This window comes from Aegilops tauschii, chromosome 6 (assembly GCF_002575655.3).
Source record: "Aegilops tauschii subsp. strangulata cultivar AL8/78 chromosome 6, Aet v6.0, whole genome shotgun sequence".
NCBI classification, from domain to species: Eukaryota; Viridiplantae; Streptophyta; class Magnoliopsida; order Poales; family Poaceae; genus Aegilops; species Aegilops tauschii.
Window position 1 is genome coordinate 224294057 of NC_053040.3, and position 4626 is coordinate 224298682.

Below are 4626 nucleotides of genomic sequence, written 5' to 3' on the forward strand. Positions count from 1 at the left end.
GTTAATAAATTGCAGCAAGGTATTTTTGTGTTTTTGGTTTTATAGATATGAAAATAATATGATAAAAGATAGACCTGGGGGCCATTATTTTTTACTAGAAGCTTCTCTCCTGAAAGAAAACATATGGTGGGTAACAAATTACTGTTGAGCAATTGATAGAAAAGCGCATAATTATGACGATATCTAAGGCAACGATCATGTATATAGGCATCATGTCCGTGACAAGTAGACCGGCTCCTGCCTGCATCTACTGCTATTACTCCACACATCGACCGCTGTCCCGCATGCATCTAGTGTATTAAGTTGACAAGAACGGAGTAACGCCTTAAGCAAGATGACATGATGTAGAGGGATAGATCAAATCAATGTGAACAAACCCCATCTTTTTATCCTCAATGGAAACAATACAAATACATGTCATGTCCCTTTCTATCACTAATAATAAGCACCCCAAGATTGAACCAATTACAAAGCACCTCTCCCATTGCAAGAAAAACCATTCTAGTTGGCCAAACCAAATCAATAGATCGGAGAGAAATACAAAGCTATCGTATTCATGCATAAAAGAGTTCACAGAAACTAAAATAATATTCGTAGATAATTTGATCATAAACCACAATTCGTCGGATCTCAACAAATGCACCACAAAAGAAGATTACTTCGAATACATATCCATCGAGGAGAACATTGTATTGAAGATCAAAGAGAGAGGAGAAGCCATCTAGCTACTAGCTATGGACCCGTATGTCTATGGTAAACTATTAACACATCATCAGAAGGGCAGCAAGGTTGATGTAGAAGCTCTTCGTGATCGGATCCCCCTCCAGCACAGTACCGGAAAAGGTCCCTAGATGGGATCTCACAAAGACAGAAACTTGCGGTGACGAAAAGTACTTTTGGTGTGTCCTCTGGTCTACGGGGAAAATTTGTGTATTTATAGAAGAAAAAATATGGTTGAAAATGCCACCGGGGGCCCACAAGCTTGGGGGTGCGCACCCTCCAAGCTTGTGGCCACCTCGTGGATCTTCTGGCATCCTCCCAAAGCTTCCAGGGTGTCTCGCGGTCCAAGAAAAATCGTTTAAAAGTTTCGTTCCGTTTGGAATCCGTTTGGTTTTGGTTTTCTGTAAAGACCAAAACAAGGAAAAAACAGTGATACGTCACCGTCATATCTACTTTTCGTCACGCTTTTCCTCTTGTTTTGGACTCTAATTTGCATGATTTGAATGAAACTAACCCGGACTGACGCTGTTTTCAGCAGAACTACCATGGTGTTGTTTTTGTGTAGAAATAAAAGTTCTCGAATTGGAAGGACACTTTGCGAGGATTTTTTATGGAATAAAAGAAAAATACTGGAGCCAAGAACCACTAGAGGGGGGCCCTGGGTGAGCACAACCCACCAGGGCGCCCCCTCCTGGCGCGCCCAGGTGGGTTGTCCCCACCTGGTGGCCCCGCAGACCCTGAATCCAACTCCATAAATACCTATTTTCGGAGAGAAAAATAAGGGAGGAAGAATTGTCATGTTTCACGAGACGGAGCCGTTGCTGCCTCCTGTTCTTCATCAGGAGGCCAGATCTAGAGTTCGTTTGGGGCTGTAGAGAGGGGGATCTTTGATCTTCGTCATCACCAACGCTTCTCCATCGCCAATTCCATGGTGCGCCCCACCAGGAGTGAGTAATTCCTTCGCAGGCTCGCTGGTCGGTGAGGAGTTGGATGAGATTCATCATGTAATTTTGTTAGTTTTGTTTGGGCTTGATCCCTAGTATCCGCTATGTTCTGAGATTGATGTTGATACGACTTTGCCATGCTTATTGCTTGTCACTTTGGGCCCGGGTGCCATGATTTCATATCTGAACCGTTTATAAAATCACCATTATATCTATGTTATAGATTCGATCTTGCAAGTTATATTCACCTATTACGTGTTATGATCCGTAAACCCCGGAGTGACAGTAGTCGGGATACTTTCCGGTGATGACCGTAATTTTAGGAGTTCATGTATTCACTATGTGTTAATGCTTTGTTCTGGTTCTCTACTAAAAGAAGGCCTTAATATTCCTTAGTTTCCAATTGGACTTCGCTTCCAAGGGAGGGTAGGACAAAAGATGTGATGCAAGTTCTTTCCATAAGGATGTATGACTATTTACGGAATACATGCCTATATTATATTTATGAACTGGAGCTAGTGATGTATAACCCTAGGTTATGACTATTATATGATGAATATCATCCAACAAATTCACCGATCCAATGCCTACGAATTTCTCTTATATTGTTCTTGCTAAGTTACTGCTGCTGCTGTTACTGTTACACTTGCTACAAAATCATTGCTACCACTGTTACCATTACTATTGCTGTTGCTACTACTATCAAAACCATCATACTACTTTTCTACTGATCACTTTGCTGCAGATAATTAATCTCCAGGTGTGGTTTAATTGACAACTCAGCTGCTAATACTTGCAAATATTCTTTGGCTCCCCTTATGTCGAACCAATAAATTTGTGTTGAATAGTCTACCCTTGAAAACTGTTGCGATCCCGTATACTTGTGTGTTATCAAGACCTTTTTCTGGCGCCGTTGCCGGGGAGCATAGCTATATTTGTTGAGTCACTTGGGATTATTACCAATTTATCACTATGAATAGTCTGAAGGATACTAAAACCAAGATCGTTCCCTCTAGGACAAGGGAAGGTAAGGAACTGCCATCACACTCTGCACTTGATTCACCTTCTGTTTTGAGTAGACTTGTAACACCAGCACATGTTATTAATCCTATTATGTCGCAAGTCATTGATGATGCAACTACTGCTATGAATGATACTCATGATGATGCTAGTACCTTGCTTGATGAATTGAATAATAATATCAATGATCATGCTGTTAGAGTAATGACTAGAGGAGGTAGAATGACTCAGGAACCACTTTACCCTGAGGGACACCCAAAAAGAATTGAACAAGACTCTCAAAGAATTAACACTGATGCACCTAGTACTTCTAAAAAGAAAAAGAAGAAGAAAAATGATAGGACTTTATATGCCTCTAGGGAACCTGAAATAGAAAAGCTTCCTGATAATGATAACGATGGTTCTATCTCTGATGCTGAAACTAAGTCTGGTAATGAACACTCACCTTCTGATAATGAAAAAGATAATGATGAGGTTCATGAAGACACTCAAACAAATAATAAAGAACCAGATAATGTTGTTGAAATAGAACCAGCCGTTGATCTTGATAACCCACAATCCAATAATAAAAGATACGATAAAAAAGACTTTGTTGCTAGAAAACATGGTAAGGAAAGAGAACCATGGGTTCAAAAACCTATGCCCTTTCCACCTAAATCAACTAAAAAGAAAGATGATGAAGAATTTGAACGCTTTGCTGAAATGATCAGGCCAGTCTTTTGGCGTACCCGCTTGACTGATATATTAAAAATGGACCCTTATGCAAAGTACATGAAATACATCATCACAAATAAGAGGAAAATACCGAAGCTGAAATCTCCACCATGCTTGCTAATTATTCTTTTAAGGATGGAGTACCTAAAAAACTTGGAGATCCGGGAACCAACTATACCTTGCTCCATCAAAAGAAATTATGTGAAAACTACTTTTTGTGATTTAGGAGCTCGTATTAGCGTTATGCCTTTCTCTTTATATAAAAGACTTGATTTGAATAAACTCACACCTACTGAAATATCTTTGCAAATTGCTGACAAATCAACTGCCATACCTATCGGTATTTGTGAGGATGTGCCAGTTGTTATTGCAAATGTTACTATTTTACCCGACTTTGTTATACTTGAGATGCCCGAGGACGACAACATGTCGATTATCCTCGGTAGACCCTTTTTTTAATACTATAGGGGCTGTTATTGATTGCAATAAAAGTAAGGTCACTTTTCATATCAATGGTAATGAGCATACGGTGCACGTTCCGAAGAAACAATTCCAAGTAAATGGTATTAATGTAATTGAAAAATCTCCGACTATCACTATCGAAAGTTTTCAACTACCTCTTCCTACCGCCAAAAAGAAATATGAAATGCTTATTGTTGGGTACATTCAAATCCCCGTTGAGGTAACTTAGTGTTTTCCGAAAGTTCTTTAGTTTCATGCTAATCGAAGGTGGTTGTTAATAAGACTTGATCAACCTTATTAATGGATTACTTTTGAGAGGTATGAAGTTGACGAATTTAGTAGGCCCTACCTTCTGTCTTTACCTTTTACTTTTTGTTTTTCTTAGTTAAATAAAATAAAATGCAATGTTTTTCCGTTTTGTGAATTTCCCGTGCAATAAAAAAAGACCCAAAAATAAAAGTTCTCAGAATGCTCTGAAAATTTGATACGATTTTTTTCTGAATTTTCTAAATTTTGATGCAAATAACATTAGAGGGGGGTGCACCAGGTGGGCACAACCCACCTGGGTACACAAGCAGCCCCTGGCGTGCCCTGGTGGGTTGTGGTCCCCACGTGGGCCCCCTCACTTATCTCCTTAGCCCATGTCATCACCTACCTCCAGAAAAAATTCACCATTGCTCTCTCCCCCGTGTTCTTGCTCTCATACATGCGGATTTGGATCTCTTTGCTCGAAGCTCCGTTTACCAAACTGTTTTGGGGGATTGCT